Raw genomic sequence first — 20,624 nt, 5'->3', positions numbered from 1 at the left:
AGCCAACGGCGGGTCATTTCTCAACTATTACAATAGCCCCCTGGATGGTGTGCCTGCTTCAGGTTTTGCTCTTCTTCAGCACATCCGCCACATCACAGATGGCGTTCACCTCTTAAAACGTAAGTGAGACCTGGTTACTACTTACTAGTAAACCTCCAATCAATTTGCATCACACATACAGTCAAATTTAAATCCTTTACCACAGTCTACATGGCCTTACTTGATTTGGCCTCTTATTCTTAATGTTTTTCTTTAAGTACAATGTACAGATTTTAAGTGTAGAATTGGATGAGTTTTGACAAATGAATATATATCCGTCCCATGTAAGATGTAACAATGTTCCTTCACTACAAAAGGCTCTCTCGTGAACTTTTGCAGGGCTCAGTCCTCCCACCATCTCTCACCCCTTTTGGAGAGGTAACCACTCCATTCCAATTTTAAAGGTCTTGCAACAGTTTAAAGCCACAGATAGAATTGATTAAGAATGTCTAATGTTTCCAGTTAGCAACTAGATGATTTACCTCATTCAGAAGGCAAGCAGGGAGGACAAATTACCAATACTCAGGACCACTTCCTTCCACAAAGAACATTTTGTTAAACCTCTATCACCCCTCAAACCGGCATTTCAGGTAAGGTGGTATAATAGTCTTAATTAGCATTTTGCGATGGTTACAAAAGATTCGGGTTTCCTTTTCTGGTGTGAGCATGTAGGCTTACCTTTGTGCATAATAAGCATCTTCTGGTTTGAGTTTTTTTTTGCTCACACGAATGTAAACGTGATAGAATTGAATGTATTCCTTTAATGACAATCACGTGGCTGCACCTAGATGCGGTGGACGCTGCCACCCTAAATGCGAGCAACAAGAATAACTTTAGAGTGAATGACACTCATGCCAATGCAAAAAAAATATGGTTTTCAGTAAGTGTGGATGTTGTTGCTGTAGTTTTTCTTGGTGATTCCTTAGAATGTACCAAAATGCATTATTTCATAAGATTTTTGGCAAAGGCATTTCACTTTAGCTTTGAGAATTTTTGCTTTTATGAGGTGACTTGAAACATAGAGCTAAGAGAGATTTTGAATGCCTCAACCTTATCCCTCTGGATGTTTTTCCACACAGCAAATTGTCTTCAAATAACTCTGCAGTCAAGGATAGGCATTAGCCAAACTTTACGGCATCCACCCAAAGATCTCCGAAGTGGCTTGGCTAGGTTTGGGGAGAAGAACCAAGAAGGAGGGAACATAGTACTGTTAGTGGTGATACTGAATTCTTGGTGCTCCAGCATTGGTTTTGGGAAGTCACTGAATTTGCAGTTGGTTTAAACAGGGGAAGAGTTTGAGTCTCCAGCTACAAGATCTTTGACTATCCCTGGCAGGTTATTCTGAGATATTGCAGGTTCATCTGCTTCCAGACCACCACAATAAACAGAGTCATAATGTTTTTGCTGGTGGAGAGTATTTCCTTCCATTTGTAAGAGTCACAACACCTATGAAGCACAGTAAAGGGAAGTGCAATAAAAGGAGGGATGTGTGTTTCTATTTTGTTCATCAGTTTATTTTGTTCTTTAGATTTCACATATAAGTGAGATCATATGGTATTTGAGTTTATTTTAGTTATTTTAGTTAGCATAATAATCTCCAAGTCCACCCATGTTGTTGTAAAAGGTAAGGTTTCTCTTTTTTTACAGCCAAGTAGTATTCTATTGTATAAATGTACCACAGCATTTTTATCCACTCCTCTACTGATGGACATTTGGGCTGTTACTCCATCTTGGCTATTATAAATAACAGTGTAATAAACATAGGGGTGCATATATTCTTCTGAATTAGTGTTTTAAAGTAGAAATAGAGGCATGCATTCATGGAGCAGACTAATAGCTGTTAGAGGGGATGGGGTATGGGGAAAGAAGGTGAAAGGATTAGCAAAAATATGTATGTTATATATGTTATTGTATACATACATGTATGTATGTATATGTGTGTGACTAGATATAGATAGGTATAGGTATGATATAGATATAGGTAGATGTAACACACAGAGCACAGCATGGCGTTAGCCAGAGGGAAAGGGTTGGGGGAAGGGTAGAGGTAGACAAAGGGGAGAAATGAGGAATAAAAGAGACCTTGCTTGGGGCAATGGGGGCAAGATGCAGGGTATAGATGATGTTGCATTGAGTTGTACACTTGAAACATTTATCATTTTATGAACAAAGCCACCCTAATAAATTCAATTCAAACAGGAGGTATGCCTGTATCAGAACTCCTTCCAGATTTGTTTCAGATGATTTTCATTTTGATGTTCTTTTTAATCAGGAATTCTGAGATATTAAATTATATCCTATTATTTATAGGCAAAGTTCTACCACATCCACAAAGGAAACAAATCCCACTTACTTATTTCCACTGCAAACTCGTGTGAAAAATTAAACTTGTGGTATGTGAATATTCAGAGTCCCCACAAATACATAGTTCAGACCATCTCTATCAGTTAAAAGCTGTCTGCAACTATCTAAACTGCTAATGAACTCCTTTAGCCCATCACTTAGGGAAGAGTTACCTACTCTCTTCTAGGAGGACACTGGAACTCAGCATATTTCTCAGCATTACGCAAGGGCATGGTCCTAAAAACAAGATGTCCAAGTAATGAAGATGCTCATATTTGAATGTAGTTACTAAACAAGTTGACTGCACCGCCATTAACCTAGTCACACTGAGGTCTCATGTCAAATTTTTTATTAAACTAAAGATCATTCAGGTAGAGTTTAGATGTGAGTGTTGGTGGGACAATACAAAAAAAAACAAACTGTGGATTTAAAATGATTGAGCTTTAAATTTTATTTATTTGTATAAGGGTCGTGACATAGTACTTAAGTTTTCAGAATTAGGAAGTTTCGGAATTTCCACACAAAACATGAAAGGAAAACTATAGCTATCTTTTAGTCCTATACTTCTTGTACTTCAGGTTATGTAAAGGATCATAGAGCTTCTGCTGCACAGCAACCCCCACACTTAGTGGCTTCACCATATTTTTAGTTGACTACGGCTGGTGGTTCTTTTTCTGATTCATTCTAGACTCTAGATTTTGTGTGGTTTGCTCATGCATCTGCAGCCATTTGGCAGGTCATCTGGGGCTGGCTGGGGCCAGAGGACCTCACTCACAGGTCTGGTGGTTAGGTTGCAATGTGTCAGGTAGAGCAATGTGGGTACGTTGGCTATTTGCTTCTGATCAGCCCGGGCCTATTCATATGGTGGCACTGGCAGGAGTTCCAAATCCCATCAAGAAAATAGATTTTAAGTCCTATTTTCAAATTCCACTGACCAAAAATTTCCTAGTTAAGCCCAAAATCACTGTGGGTGGGGACCACACAAAATCATGGATATAAAAACTAGTTAAAAAAAATGAGGACCATTATTTCATTAACCCACCAGTTATTAAAAAATATGAATTCAATTTTAATAAAATATTGAAAAAATGGAATTAAAATCAAAGCTTCAGTTTGATAGAAGTGCCTCTAAGGTCTCAACTTCTTTGAATAATGCCACAGTTTATTTGTTGTTTTTCTCATAGCATCCAATTTTGTTAGGGATTCAGTACTTCCTTATTCCAAGACATCCACACATTACATCTTCTACCTTGTCTACTAATAAAGGCAATCATCATTTTCCCTTTAACTTAGATTTTGTACACCTTATTCTTTGACTTTATATAACATATGTGTATGACAGAGATAGTATTTGTCACGTTTGTCCACTGTAAAGTTATCTTATTTTCCCTTTTCTGTATTCCATATTTTATTCTTTTGAAATCAACTCACTCTGTCCAGCTCACACTTCAAGAAAGGAAGGGAGTGGTTAAGGTCAGTCCCCTGATGGTGGGGGTGGAGTGGGGGGCGGTGGGAGAGGGGGTTAGATCCATATGACAATGGACTCCTGTATATTTATTTTATACTTTGAGTTATACAGCACTATATTATCTATTTTGTTGCTCAAGTTGCTTTAACTTTGCCACCAGGAGCCCTTTTAGGTTGTTTCCTGTGTCCTTTCAATTTTATCATTTATTTTGAGAGCGTCCTATTTGGAGACACTACATTTTGTGTTTTCCTCCTTTGCCTTTATATTTGATAAATTTATTCATATATTTTAGATGATTTTTATACATTTTATATGTGTGTTATATAAATATTCACAAGTGTTTTTCCCAGTCTCTTGCTTTGCATGTAATTTTGATACCATTGTAATTATGCATATTTTTCTTTTAAGGTTTTGGTTGTCTGAAAAGGCCTTCTTTCCCCCTTGATCATAAAAATATGCTCATATTTTATTCTAACAAACTGACAGTCTTGTTTTTACATTTACATTTTAATCCATCTGGAATTTATTTTTGCCTGTGATTTGAGGAAAAGATACAGCTTTATTTTCTTTCCCTGCATAGGCAGAAAATTACCTTAATGTAATTCCCCATTGTTTCGGATTTTCACCTCTAACATTTTTCACACTCACATATAGTAAATCTGTTTGGGGGCTCTCTTTTTCTGTTCCCCTGATCTACTTTTCTATTCCTTTACCACAGATACCACACAGTTTCAATTACGATAGCTTTAAAATGTGTCTTGATTTCTGTTTGGGTATGGACTTTCTTATGTACACTAAGTTTGAGAAACCCAGTAATCTAATGCAGGGTTTCCCCACTTCAGCACTATTGACATTTGGGACTGGATAATTATTTGTCACGCGAGCTATCCCGTGTGTTGTAGATTATTCGCGGCATTTCCAGCTACTGCCCACTAGGTGCTAGTTATCATCTCATTCCCAAATGTGAGCACCAAACCTGCCTCCAGGTATTGTCCAGTATTTTCTGGGGGACAAATTTGCCACCATTTGAGAACCACTGGCCTAAAGCAATGAATAAGAAGATTCTCAGAAACACTGCTGTAGATCATGATATTCTTGGGTATAAAAATCCTGGATATATGAGAGAATTGCAGTTCCCTACCTTCTTGAAATTAAGCTTGGACAGGCACATAGACCAATGGAACAGAACAGAGAGCCCAGAAATCAACCCAACCCTCTACAGTCAATTAATATTCGACAAAGGGGGCAGTAACATAAAATGAAGTAAAGATAGCCTCTTCAGCAAATGGTGTTGGGAGAACTGGACAGCTACGTGCAAAAAAATGAAACTTGAGCACCAACTTACACCATACACCAAAATAAATTCAAGGTGGATAAAAGACTTAAATATAAGCCATGACACCATTAAAGTCCTAGAGGAGAACATTGGCAAGAAAATCTCAGATATTCCACGCAGCAACATTTTTACGGATATGTGCCCTAGAGCAAGGAATATAAAGGAAAGAATAAACAAATGGGATCTCATCAAAATAAAAAGCTTCTGCATGGCTAAAGAAAACAGTATTAAATTAAAAAGACAACCAACTGTATGGGAAAACATATTTGCCAATGATACCTCAGACAAAGGTTTAATCTCCAAAATATACAAAGAACTTACACGACTCCACTCTAGGAAGACATCGAACCCAATTAAAAAATGGGAAAAGGACTTGAACAGACACTTCTCTAAAGAGGACATACAGAATATCCAGAGACACATGAAGAGATACTCAATATCGTTAGCTATCAGAGAGATGCAAATTAAAACCACAATGAGATACCACTTTACACCAGTCAGGATGGCTATAATAGACAAAGCAACAAACAACAAATGTTGGAGAGGGTGTGGGGAAAAGGGGACCTTAGTTCACTGTTGGTGGGATTGCAGACTGGTACAACCATTATGGAAAACAGTATGGAATTTTCTCAGAAAAATAAAAATTGACCTGCCTTTTGACCCAGCAATTCCACTGCTAGGATTATACCCCAAGAATCCTAAAACATCAATTTCAAAGAACCTATGCACCACAATGTTCATAGCAGCACAATTTACAATAGCCAAGAGTTGGAAGCAACCTAGGTGCCCATCAGTAAATGAATGGATCCAAAAATTGTGGTACATATACACCATGGAATTCTATGCAGCAGAGAGAAAGAAGGAGCTACTACCTTTTGCAACAACATGGATGGAACTGGAAAGCATTATGCTGAGTGAAATAGGCCAGGCATTGAAGGACAAATACCATATGATCTCACCTTTGACAGGAAGCTAAAGAATAAAACAAACAAGCAAACAGAATAAAAACAAAGATGCTGAAATAGAGAACAAGTGGGCAGTGACCAGAGGGGAGAGGGAAGGGAACTTAAGGGGAAAAAGGGGGAGGGATTTTGAGGAACAAGTATGAAAGACACAGAGATGAGGACTGCGGGGGGGGGGGGGGGGGGAGACCGGGCGGGGGGGGGGGGTGGGATGGGAGAAATAGATAAAAAAAAAAAAAGTACTTGAAAAGTAACTAAATAAAATTAAAAAAATAAATAAATAAAATAAAACTTATAAATTAAAAAAAAAGAAAGAAATTAGGCTTGGATATATGTCTTATTGGCCACAAAATAGGAGCAGACAGTACCTAATGGCCAATGTTCAAATTTCCGTCTTTTCCTTTCTTCCTGACGTGGGGAGGTTTGAAGCATGTGTTAAATGTCAGTGTCTCTTCCAGTGATTTAGTTGAGCAGAGCCCCTAGTAAACCAAGTTGAGTATAGTTCAAACTAGAAATAAACTCGATAATGTAAGCCAATGGGGTTTTTGGGTTGGTGTTATCATCACATAATTCAGTCTGCCCTGACAGTAGTATTAAGTCTTAAGTCTGTGCAATAAGAGAAATGTGGTGCTACCTCTGCACCCTGACATAATTAGAAAATTATCTCCTCTCTGTGTCTTCTGTGCTGCACTGCTGGGGGGAAATTCGAGCAAATAAGCTATCTAGGTAGGAGAGGTTGGCAGAAAGTTTCGTTTTTTGTTAGTGCTTCCAGATATCAATTAAGGACTCACAAGCTCTGGTGATATGGAGAAAGGGCTCTATTAATCTGTTAGAAGCAAAAGTACAGGTTTCCTGTATCTATTCGATGATTTTACTTCTGCAAAGATGCATCATATAATGGGATGTTCTTTTAAATACTTTATCCCCAGGAAAATCCCAGGAATGACAAAACCAAGTCAAAGAAAACCAAAGCCCTCATAATTTTAGGATAAAAAAATCTACAGAGAACTGCATTTCAGTTGAAGAACTGCATGGAAATGCAGTTAGAGCTAGGGTGTGCTTTTGCCAGTATTTGCTTTTATTAGTACTTCTAAAACCATTTTGTTATTTAGCCATTAGCTTTATCAAATCTGAGTCATTTCGTAATGGCCATTATTCTCAAAATCTAGGAAATAAACTGAGTTCAACAAAGTAGTGCAATGCCCCATTTTACAGTATTTTGCCATGTTCTCTGCAGAGCCCTTCCTTCCTATACTCATCAAAGATTAGTATAATAGAGCGTCTATATTTAAATGATCTGTTCCCTTTGCAAATTGTTCCCAATACCAGTGAGACAAATTCTCAGGAATTACTCTGTGGAGGATTTGGATTATTCAGAGAGCCTCCAGCTCTCTACACACCCTTCGCGGCCAATTCTCTGGAATGGAAACTATGTCTCTAATTTTCTAAATTGGTAGGTGTGCACCATTAGTCACCAAGAAAATTTATTGCCTAAGAAAGTGGAAACAAATGTCACTGGATTATGCTAGGTATAACTCCAGCAGGTGTACAGCTGTCCTGCCCAGCTTCCTAAACCCATTTTCCCTCAGTTCTTTGGCACCTATTTTCCAGAGGCTCCTCATTTATGTCACAATCATTTGCAATCCAGTTCCATGGGACCCTGCCAGGCAATGTCATTCTTATTTTAAGTGACTTCAGTAAACAAATGAACTCAGTTCTATGTCTGGAGACTTAATGGTACTAAAATTCCAGTTGCTTCAATGTCAGCATCAGCAATTTTGATCACAAACACTGAATAAGTTTTTCATGGATCGAAACATTGGAATCACTTATACCTAAGCACAAGATTTTTTTCTTTGGAGCTGTTCCATTAACATTATGGACAGTAAAAATTATTTTAATCATGATAAAAGGTCAAAAAGTTGCCCTCCCAAACTTCCCCCAGGTAAGAGTGCTTGGCACGTAGTTGGCTCTCAATAATCTGAAGTGAAAAACACCCAAGGAGCATCGTCATTTTTGATTGTCAAAACAGAGATTTGATGGTTTTACAAAAGTCTCTGCATGGAGAAAGTGAGTAGTCAGGGTTCTAAACTATGCTTTTCTGTCAAGTGTCACGCTATTGTTTCCAATAACCCTGCTGTTGCTCTTCAAGATGACAGCATGGAGTATCTTCAACAGAAAGTGTGGAAATGTGACTCTGCATACTTTTATTGCAGTAATTATAATGATAGTTGCCAATTTACGGTGTGTTTACTATGTGCCAAGTATTGTGTGCTAAATACTTTCCTGGATTAATTATCATGGACTCCATGAGAACAAAATACAGAGCTGTATCCCCAGTAGCTAGAGGCACACACAATGCTCAGTACTTAGAAGTGTTTCATGAGTACTTGTTGAATGAATGAAGGGTTACAGAATTCCATTCAATCCTCATACTCTCACCAATTTGCCAACGAGAAAATTAAGCTCAAAGGTCTCACCTCTGTTATAGCAGGATTTGAACCCATGTTGTCCATCCATTAAGCCTATGTTCTTGACCCCTAGAGTGTCCATTTATTTGTTCCATTTTAGCCTGCAGAAAAACAGAAAATTCAGGAAAGGCAGCTGCATGAGGATTAACTGTTTCCTAGTTCGCCCTACCCCCTTATCCCGCTAATTATAGAAGGGCCAGTTTAAGTCTAGTTCCCCTGCCCACTGAGAAAAGAAACATAAGTGCAGGGTAAATAAAGAATGTCATGTGAAGGATTAGAAAATTATAGACATCTTGTGCAACTTTGATGGGATTTTACTGGTAGTATCACACCAATTACACAGGTCTTTCTATTCGCGTAAACCACTCATGTAATCACTGACACTTACAACTGACCTCTCCTTGGAAAATGACAAAGACTTCATTGTATGGGGCTTTATTAGACAATTACAACAGGTGAAAACTTCTGCATTCCTTTTTCATTATGTCTTTGGCACTTCTGGGAACAGGAAAGGCACTGAGTTGCTTACATACCTGAGCAGCTCTCTGCAATTCCGAGCCAGCCAGGGTAGCCACTCCTGGTGCAGCATTAGAGAATAATGCCTTCATTGTCAGGAGAGAAGGAAAGCCTGCAGCTGCCCTGCTGAAAGGTAAATAGGAGGGGAGATTCTCTCCACAGCGAAACCAATTCTAACGCATCCCACATTCCTTGAACCGTCCCATCAAACCACATGTGGCATGAAAAAAGTGCAGATTTCAATTTAGGTAATGTACACGCCATCGAAGGTTAGCAGAGGACCATGACCAGGCCAATTCATTTTCAGTAGATTAATGTCTGGGTTAGACAGGTATGTCATAAAACATGGACAATGCGGGGAGATGCTCAGGGTTCACCTCCTTCTTCTCTAATGCACTGCAATGCTCGCCTCTAAGAGAGCTGTAGTACTCTAGGGCTATTGCTTTTAACATTGCCTCTGACCCAGATAATGTCAAAACGTCTGAATGCATGTGATCCTCTTCTTCCAAAAGAGCATCTCTAATGTAATGCAAATGCACATGGTAGGGGAAATTCCAGCTGAGAAAATGAGGCCTTATATTTCTAAAACCATATACATGTCAATAGCCCATTATTCTCCTGTTTTAAATGTAATTGCAGCCCAGCTTTGAATGAATTCCTGAAATAATAAAATACATGGAGTAGCAGTCTTGCAGTTATTTTATGCCTGCTCTACCTCCCCTCTTTTCCTCTCCAGCCTCAAAAGTCACAGAGATGTTGTGGGGAAGGAAGGGGAGCAGAGATAAAAGGGAAAGTCAGGCCCCTTGTCTTGAATGTGTTATCTATCAGGACAGTATGGGCAGAGAAAATATGCAACATTACAACATCAGTGCCTTTAAACCATTTATATAAATGTATCACGCATGTTACAAGTTAGCATGGCAGATTATTTTCAGACAATTAAGAATACTTATAATTGTTTAGTTTGGTAGGAACTTCCTTCAATTTCCAATTTTCATTTAAAGCTAATGTTTCCTGTAGAGCCTTAACAGCAATCATTTTGAAAGAACCTTTTAAATGGGTTTCTTTCTTAGTCATGGGAGCTGTCCTGCCTTTTCTTGATAAATTTAACATGTGTATACTGCAGCTTTTATCGCCAGAACATTTGGATGCAAAGGGGCTGTTATCTCATTTGATTGCCATGCTGACAATCTTCCTCTGCAGCTTTTCCATCTCCTCCCCACCCTCTCCTTTTCTCAGGAATTGTCTAAAAAAATTCTTATGGTGAAAGATAACAAATAAATTTCACAGCTGGGAAGCTCCTGACGATCTTCCTAATCTTTTTCTCTCTTTAGATGGTAGTGGACACAGTGCCTTACTTTGATAAGTAAAAAATAAAATGTCAACTTTTTGGAGAACAGGTATGAAAGTTACCAAAGAGATTTCCAAAAGTGACAAGTGACACGGTTTAAAATAACTAAATAGAATGGTATCCAGTGTATTTTACACATTTGTAAGAATTTTGACTTCTCGATTTCTTTTAACTTTCAGAATATCGGGGTGAAATATGATTCTTTAATCTTAAAAAGTTCGTGGACTCAACTGTTCTTTAACTGTGAGTTGGGTTAATTTTTACAAGGGGAAGATTTGGATGGTTCAAATTCTCCCACACAGTTTCCTGCAGAAAATCGCCTGTAGGTAATCACTGTGGATAATCACAGTGGTTCTTTGGTACAAGCTCACAAATCTGTTTACTAATATTCTTGGAGTCCTTGATTAGCCTGATGAAGTGTTGTGTTGTCCCATGTAAAAAAGACTCTGTTGAATTTATTATTTAGAATGCTTTTTGTTGCATGCAACAAAATAATCAAAAGTTGCTCAAAATAGAAAACATTTACTGTTTCCATGACAAAAAAAAAAAGCCACAGGAAGTGATCCCTGGGTTGTGCTCAGGATATAATGATATTGCTCAGGGCCCATCTCCAAGCAAGCTTCTGCTCCACAGACCCTCAGTGAGAGGATAAGATGTCCCTTTATTATCTCAGCATGGCTGCCCACACACCAAATGTCAAAGCTTATGGCACCACATCCCAAAGAGAAGGGGGACGAAGAATGATGAAAGAAAAGTGTCTTTTTATCAAAATTTTTTTCTAATATATTGGTGGCCGGAACTAGTTCTCATACCCACCCCTACACCAATAACTGGCTCGGTGGAGAGGGTCACTTCTGATTTACCATGGCAGCTCCGGAGACTGAGCACCCTACTACACAACACGTCTGGGGGTTTCTTAAATGAGGGAGAAAGAGTGAAATGTGTCTTCCTCCAGTTAGCTATTTTGATTCTTACTCAAGAATCAAATAGGCACTACCCTCTCAGGTAAATACAAAGACCTTTAATTAGATTGGAAAAAAAGAAAGAAAAAAATACCCCGAACCTGGGAATGCAGTCTGGTTAACAGGAATTTCGATCTCCAGTCAGAATCAACTTTCTGCTCCATTGGGGAAAAAAAAATCTACGAAATACTTGTATTAAATAAGACACCAGTTTGTTTTCTCTGGACAAGTTTGGCAGTGCAAATCACCGCTTGCTTTGAAAAGCTAGTTTTTAAGTTGGTTGTACAGAACACTGATTATATGTTCAATAGAAATTATCAAAAATTACGGTTGTCTTTTGGCCAACCCCCCCAAACCCTATACCTCCCAAGAGATCCCTGGAGTATACTGCTAACTGCACCCCTGCTCTTACATCTTAATTGTTTCCTGAAGGATAGTTACAAGTTAAGCAGCTGTGAGTTTTGGGTCACCTGGATAAGTACTTGGAATTTACCCTCCAACTCTGGTGTTATGCCAAACAATTTGTGTCCTAAAGCAATCAAATCAATCCCGTGCAATAGTTAAAATTTACTTCTTTGATGTTTCAATGAGCTCATCCTTAAGTATTTGAAAAAGCTGCAGTGCCCTTCCTGCAATTGTCACTTGGCTCCGATCCACATGGATTTGCTGCTTCTGATCGTGTAATCCACATAATCAAAAGTTTTTCCACCTCAAGAGTCAGCCTATTCAGTTTTATTGTTCCATGTTGATTGCATCAGACTAGGAACAATGGATGCCTTGCTTCAGTAGCACTTTTTAGGTGGTCAAAGATATGAATTGTGTTGCTTTTGGGCCTCATTTATTTTATGTAGCTTTAAAGATACGAGTTGGAAGGTTTAAGGATATTTAGTTGTTCCATTGTATCATTAAAATATTTTGACTGTATAATGAGATGCTTTAAGAATCAGAAGCACTTGGCTACCAGTAACAGGCACCAGAAAACCAGTATCTTCATCATCTTAGGGGTTATTGTCCTCTGTCTTAGAAGAGGCCCCTAGATAGCCCAGGACTAATATCCCAGGCATTCCATGCATGTGAATTTCTTCTCTTCTCCGTCTCTGCTTCAATATCACCAACTTTGCAGTTTGGTACACAGTTGGAGGTGGGATATGATGAGATTAGAAGATGAGGTGCCAACAGAAAGGAAAGGAGTCAGGGAAGAGGAAAATCCTCGTGGGGATTGCAGGAAGGAATAGGAAAACCTTCTCAGGTAGCTGGAGACGTAAAAATATATTAAGTATGGTGGGGACTGCCTGTAGTGAAATCCTCAAACATTATTTACTGAGGTGTTACCAAGAACCTCGGAGCTTTCATCTTTCTTTAATTTATGTCACAGATTGTATTCATATAAATTCCATCTCTTATCTGTTTTTCATCAAGCTGAATTTCTATCAATGTTTGTAACCCCGAGGATAGACAAAACTAAAATTAGCTCCACTTCGGTCTGAAAGGGGAAATTTTTTGCAGATAAAAGCAGTCTCTTTAGGTCTTTAAGTCTATGGTAGTTGATTAGTCCCTGCAGTAAGGAAAATTAAATTTTGTGGTTGAGACCCAGCGTGCTTGGATGGTTTAATAATGTGATGGCCATCGTCCAATGGCTGACAACCAAGAACTAAGGTACACTCTGTACTTGACTCCCTCATGCAACACCTGAAAATCCTGGGGCAAATCAAACAGCAAATTAAAGCTGAGACAACCCTCACCTGCAAACCATGTTCAGTATAAGGAACTCATTTTAATGTTTTTTGGCTGAAGTCATAGGGGATAGGAATACAAAAGAATGGCCACGAAGGAATCCTGTTAAGTTCTTAAAGCACCCTACTTTGTGAGATGCTTTTCTCTTTTTCAGTTCCTTGTAACTTTAACTGTGCTTAAAAGTTAGTGACTTTTTCCTCCTCCAAATTCCAGGCTGTAAAAGGGCCAAGTTGAACATGAATAGCAAAAAGAAAAGGAACAAGAAAGAAAGAGCCTTATGAATGGCTGTGCACGTGAAGGGTTGGGACCTTGTGGAGGGAGCAGAGTTTGGAATTTAATTTCGGTCAGTGGATCCCTTCTGGTCCTAAGCTGAGACTACATTTTAAAGGACAATTCAGGAATTCATGACTACACATATTGTCAATGCGGAAAACCAAATAGGCAAAAGTACTACTTGCAAACAGATCTTTTTTTTTTTTTTTAAGATAGAGTCTGAACCATTCTTGTAGATACTAAAACGTTTGGTTTCATGATACACACTTTTATTTCCAAAGAAATCCCAGGAGAAAGTTTTGGTCTTTTATTTATAATGGGTGTATTGTGGTTAGGGACAAATTGAACATAAGCTAAAAGATTTATGGTCTAGAGCTAGAGGGTATAGATAGGTTTTAGTTCCCTATTGTTAAGACAAATTACCACACATTTGTGTTGTTGGCTTAAAACAACACAAATATTTTAATATTTTACCTGACAATTCTGGAGGTCAAAAGTCCAGATGTCAAGGCACTGGCTGGGTTGCTGGTCTTCTGGAAGCCATAGGATGAATCCATGTCTTTGACTTTTCTAGCTTCTAGAAAAGGCTGCATGCCTTGACTCATATTCCCTTCCTCTGAGTTCAAAGCATATCACGCCAACTTCTGCTGCACATTTCCCCCTTTTCTCTGATTTTGAACACTCTTACCTTTTTCTTATATAAACCCTTGTGATTGCATTGGGTCCATCTGGGTAATCAAGGACAATATTTCTACCTCAACATCCTTAGGCACACCTGCAAAATCTCTTTTTTCCACTTGGGGTAACATATTTGAAAGTTCTAGGTAGTAGACTGGACATCTTTGGAGGCCATTATTTGGGTTATACAGGATGTTTTAAACTAATCTCTGTAATTCAATTTTTGGTTCTGGGATATGTGATATAAATTCCTTTCAATGAGGGGGACAGTGTGCTGTTTCCACTGGGAGAATTATTTTGTGAAGCTCAGTTCTAAGAAGAGAGATGAGAGATTTTGCTTCCAGTTCAAAAAACTATAAGAGCTTCCCATGATGTAAAATAAAATTCAGATATATGCTTAGCAAACCTTCCATTCCAAGTTTTTCCCAAATGGTCCCAACTCATTTTGAACTACTACTTCCATTTAGGCCTTTCCCTCACTCACCCTATGGTATGTTTTCTTCCCTGTGAGTCTTCTCTTAGGCTATTCTGTCAGCTGATTCTTTTGATACATGATCACATCCTACCCATTCTAGGAGAACTATTTTATATCTCACCACCTTCATGAAGTTTTCAGATAGTTTAATTGGGTTGTATCATATATTAAAATAACAAACAAATGCAAAAGATGGTACAATCACAAAGAGATTTCCTATATATGATGTCATTTGCTTCAAACTCTATGAAGATCCATTTACTTCATTTCCAGATGAAGAAACAGTCTCAAAGAAGTTAGGTTACTTGGTGAGGGCCAGGATTTCTGACTCCAGATCCATGCTTATTTTTACTCTTTTATATCACCTTTCTACTCTGATCTCCAGATGGTCTCTCGGACAGCTGTCCCTCCTTGATCTTCTCCTGAAGGATTTTGTTTGTCTCATGGTATCTGTCGCAGACTGGTGGCATAACTGGTTTGCTCATATCCACCATTCTGCAGGCTCCGAGAACAGAAACCAATGTTTTGTATTCCATTTAGACCCCGAGAAAAAGAACTAGCATTTACTGAGTGCCTTATGTATGCCAATCACTTTTTTCTTTTTTATTATTTGTAACTTGCGATTACTTTGTGAAAGAGATATTATTATTTTCCTTTAATACATGAGAACACTGGAATTTAAAGAGATTATGTAATTTTTTCACAGATAAACAGCAGATTGGCATGACTCTTCAAGCACATATTCTTTCCACATGCCCTGTTGCGTACACACTCAGTAAATTTGTGTTGAAGTGAAACAAATATCACTGAAGTGTACTATTGTGAAATAATGTTTCCTTTAGGGAAATGGTAAGTGTGGAATTTGCCTTGAGGTGAGGCTCTAGGATTATATTCTGAATGCCAAACCTGTGGGAAGAGGGAGAAGGGAAAAAGAGTTTGGAGGGTCTACCTTATATTTGGAGGCCAGCAAAATACCCTCCCCTATCAGAAGACTGACATTTGAAGCCAAAGCTTGCTTAAGAGGCATGGTTTTACCCTTTGGTGTACAAAAAGTACCTTACACTCAGATAGCCAGGAGAAATGATTTAAGTTTTATTTCTGGATAATAATTGAGTAACACTTTGGTATGTGATTCGCTGCCAAGTGGACGCCGTTGGTTTCACACAGCTATAGTTAGCAGAGGCGAGGGCTATTTACTGGGAAAATGATAATGCAGTTGGATGTTGTACTGAACCCGAGGGTGAGATAATTTCTGTTGTGCTGTAGCACAGGGCTGCCGTTAGAGTCTGTTTGGTCAGCCTGCTGGAAGGGCCTGTGTCATTGACACTAATTCATAGGATTTGGTTATAGAAAAGGAACGTTTACCTTCATTTAAATTAAATCAAATGGGACAACAATTCAGACCCAGTCAATCAGTGTTTTCCAGAATCACAGTTTACTTTTCAGGCATATAGAACACGTTCTTCCCATCGGACTTGTTTAACTGAAATGTTTACACTTTGACTCAGTAATCTCACTCTTGGGAATGTACACTAGGAAATGACTTAACATAAGAAAAGAAGCAATAGGGGTATTTTTGCAACATTATTTCTAATCATGAAACACTGGAAAAAACCTAAATGCCCAGCAATCAATGAATACCTAACAAATTATGGCACATCCTCTTAAGGGAATCATTATGCTGCAATCAAATCATAATTATGAAGGCCATTCAATAAACAAATACACAAAACCGTGTAACAAATTGGGAAATGTCTATGATATATGAGTAAGGGAAGAAGTAGAATGTGAGCCTTGTTAAGGTTTCCCATTTTATGATTATGATGCAATGCACAAAACTTTGTCGGGTCTCTCTAGCCAGTAGTATCATAAAGTCCAAGCTAGTCCACCAAGTCCTCAGCCCCTTTCCCCATTATATGACCAGAGATTCCCAGAAGCTTTCCAGTGACTGAGAGAATGGGAGAAATCTAGTCTACTTCAGTCATCTATCCATGTGCTGTCTGCCTCTGAAGTTTGCTGGTCACTGAACACACATAAGGTGATCTTTCCTAGCCATGTCCAAAGGACAGCAGATAAGGGGAAATCCCCTGCTCCAACAGGTGTCAAAGGGCCAATAGGTGACTCCAATAGGTGTCAGAGGATGTTTTTTCACCAATAAAACTTCGCAATAGGGACTTCAGCAAAATAAAGAGAGCCCCTGGTCTCCAAGTTCTGTTCATTAACTCAATTGCCTACCCTCACAGGACATGAAGTTGCCCCAGAGCAGTAGAGTCCTGAAGCCTTCTAGTATTGGTTCCTCATGTGCCAGTGTTGGTGAAGAAAGGGGCTCCAGGGGAACTGTGTACTCTGGGAGAAAAGCCCATAGAAAAACACGTAGCCAAATCGTGTTTAGTAGAAAATGTAGGCTGTGAGAACCAGTGCTGCTTTTAGGGCGAAGATGATTGGGAATTGCCAAATACCAAGGAACCTCTGATGGAACATCTAGGGATCCCAGAGGTAAATATTGTTCTCAGGATAGAGCTGCATTCTCCCTGCTCCAGTTTTTACCATAAAGGCTTCACTGAAGCCCTCTTGCAATCATTGCATGATCTTCAATGGAAAACTAACACCTGATGTCATGCTCACTTAAGAGAATCAATTCATAAGTACCCCATGCTGCAAGTACAAAAGTTCATTGTACACTCAGTTCTTTTTTTGCATACACACCTAGTCTTTTCCTAGGGAACAAGACTAGATCAGAACCAGTTTTTCCCTGTTATGGAGCCAATGTTCCTCTCTTCTCCCCATCTTTGCTCAGGCTAGGCATAGTCTTTTGGTTTCAATTGCCTTTATCGTCATGGAAATGAGATTTTGGGAATTCACAGCCTTTAGGCTTGCTTGTAGCCAACGTAACCCACCTGCTATAACTCCCTTTCTCCAAATCTCTGGAGACAGATGTGAATTTATCTCTTTCTCCTATCCCTTCAAGTCCCTAGACATCTTATACAAATTTATCCTCCCACCTCTCAGAATTTTCAGACAGGAGAAGGGGCTGATTTTGAATAGTTAAAAAGATCATCTTACTCTTTTTGTTCAAAAAAAGAGAGACCTGAAATGCTTAGTCAAATATATGCCTTCCTGCATGTCATGCTAGCAACTGAGTCTTAAGTGAAAAAGGAGAACAATAACTATGGAAAGGAGGAAGAGGAAGAAGAGAAGATGACAAAGAGGGCGAGAAGAAGAAGGGTAAGAGAGAAGAGAAGATGAGAAGAAAAAGAAGGAAATGATAGAAAGAAGAGGAAAAGGTTCCTACTATAAAAAATCTAACTATAAATGTAGGATACAAACAAAGGAAGATAGTAGAGATGTTAGAACTTTGGAATGGATCTTATTTTTCTCTTTAATATTTTTTATGTATTTTTTGTTTGTATAACAGGCTAGGAAGTCAATACTTGGTGAAATAAATTTGAATACGTTTGTGATAGCGGTCAGTGGTACACTGGAAAATTTGTATAATAAAGAACTGTGTTCCAGCCCAGATCTGCCATTTAATTTTGTGGCATACATGTCACTGTGCCCAAACTCATTTAAAAAAGGTTAGGTAATCTCTAACAGAAATCAATAGAACATTTTCATTAGTAACTGCTATGATATTTGTAATGTCTGTTTATGATTCTAAGCAAACAGAAGAAGAGGTAGTAAACTTGGTTAGTATATAATTCGATTTGTTGAACTGAAAATTTAAACAAAAACTTAGTTATCCCAAGATACTGAAAGAGTAAAGATATTGCTAAAAAATGCTAAGTAAAGATTTGGTATGTAGAGGGTAAGAACACCAAGAATATATAAGGAAAAGTACAAAATTAAAAGTGAAAACAAGAAATTTCTAACTCCAACACTACTGTGTTGGAATTAAATACTCTCTGTAGGTTCCTTACCATGTAGTTATTTAAACAGTGATTTACAAACATTGTTCTGAGTAGGATTAGGGCTCCTCCAACTTGCTCCAAAAGCTACTTCAAAGGAGCAAAAGGGAAGGAGCAGAAGAAGGAAATGAGGAGAAGGGGGGCCCTGCCACACAAATTATAAACTACTTCAAGGAGGGGAGAAAGGAAATTCTTCCAGAGCAACTCCATTTTCAGCTTTATTATATACAAGAATTCTGCCAAAAAATTGGTCTGGAACAAAAACGTTCCATTACTTTTAAATAGTTTTGAAAACCTCTGGTCTGTATTATGCTTGAACATCATCATTACTTGTTTATGCCCATATTAAATTATAGCATCCAAAACAGAACAGACTATAACAATATGACCCAATTTTTAAAAAAAAATAGTGGCCCTAAAGAGAATGTGCTTCAATACTTAATGCAGAGTCAGTTTTTTGTTTTGTTTTTCTAGCTAGTTAGCTTGTTTGTTTGGCAACCAGAAAACTTGTCTTCTTACCCCTGTTTGGACCAGTTATCGGATTAATGTGCCCCCTGGGAAGAGGTATAAACTTGGGTGAAGCAGTTCCTTTCTGTCTATAGCAGGCCTGAGAAGGGCCTCAGCTGGAACCCTTCAGGAGGACTGGCGGTGGCAGCTGGAGACTGAGAGTCCTCACCTCGGGGGGCCATGTAGCAGGCACATACTATATAGTCCACCCCTTGCATCTCTGAAGTCCCTGTTTTCATATAATAAATCTACTCCATCTGGGATCAGCTCTTCCAAGATTCTAGATTGTCTCTTTTCCTAGGGAAACTTACCACACACACAAAAAGACTTTTTCTGTCCTCCAAGTTACAGGAGATGAGAGCCTCCTTATATGCTACCAATGTCTCCTGGCTTTCTCATTGAGCCTTAAATTAGTGATTAACCACAAGCATTAACCAAATTTTCCCCAATGCATTGATGGCCCCAAGCAATAGCCTTCTTAGTTCTTAGTTCTTATAAGAGTTCCCTCTCCCCATCCACGCACACCTAACTTGTTCAATGCCAGTAACACTGCACCAGCCAATGTTACTGGCATTTCCTTCCACAGTGGCTGCCCCAGTTTGGCACTAGTAAAAATTTAAAACATTTTTCTACTATATGCCAGGGGCTATTAATATTTCACCCACTGCCTGTAATGGGGTCCTCAATTTCAACCAGACAGACACTGACCCAATTCCAAAATCTAACTTAGCATCTGCTTTAAGGACCACTCCCAGTACCAGTGTTAGAGGTGGGAGCCCTAGGAAACAAACTGTAAGATGGATATTTGCACACACAAAAAGTTTACTGAGGACTGCTCTGGAACAACTGTAAGGAAGGCAGGAAAGGAGGGTGGGCATAGGGACAAGCTGAACTATGATGCAATTCCAACAGAAGCATGAACTGATCCCACAGGAAATGCTGAAGTGCAGGTGGTCCTTCAGAGATGTCTCAGACTGAGGCGACTGAGCCCCACACGAGCAGTCATTGGCTGTGGGCTGCCCCAAGGGTAGGAACATAACTTCTAACAGTTCCCTTTAGCAGAGAACAAAGCTTAGGGAATAGCCCAGCGTTGGGATGTTAGCAGCCATCACTCCCAGCAGCCAGGGGAACGAGAGGCTCCATTCTTAATGAGGGGATCCAGTGATACCTAACAGCATCTACTAGCAGGGGTGTCAAACTCATTTTCACCGGGGGCCACAACAGCCTTACAGTTGACTTGAAAGGGCCTAATGTAATTTTAGGACTGTATAAATGTAACTACTCCTAACTGGGGGCAAGGAGCTCGGCACTGCTGCCAGGTAGAAACAAGGTGCTGGGCCGGGTAAAACAAGGTGGAGGGCTGGATTCTGCCCACAGCCCTTGTGTTTACCACCTGTGTTAGCATCCATGTGAAGCTTTGGTTTTTCTACAAGGGTATCACGTGGGATTTAAGTCACTGGTGGCCTTCTCTAGTTACAAAGACAGAGAAATGCAGTTTGGTGAGGGGCACTGAAAAAAATCCACCCCGTTTGCTGAACAGTAGCACAGTCTTCCTGGATTTTGCTGTAACAGATCAATCAGACACACACAAAAAAGTCAGAGAA

Source organism: Artibeus jamaicensis, unplaced genomic scaffold, assembly GCF_021234435.1.
Source record: "Artibeus jamaicensis isolate MK-2021 breed Jamaican fruit bat unplaced genomic scaffold, CSHL_Jam_final scaffold_1964, whole genome shotgun sequence".
In the NCBI taxonomy this organism is placed as follows: domain Eukaryota; kingdom Metazoa; phylum Chordata; class Mammalia; order Chiroptera; family Phyllostomidae; genus Artibeus; species Artibeus jamaicensis.
Note: the sequence above shows the minus strand (reverse complement) of the source record.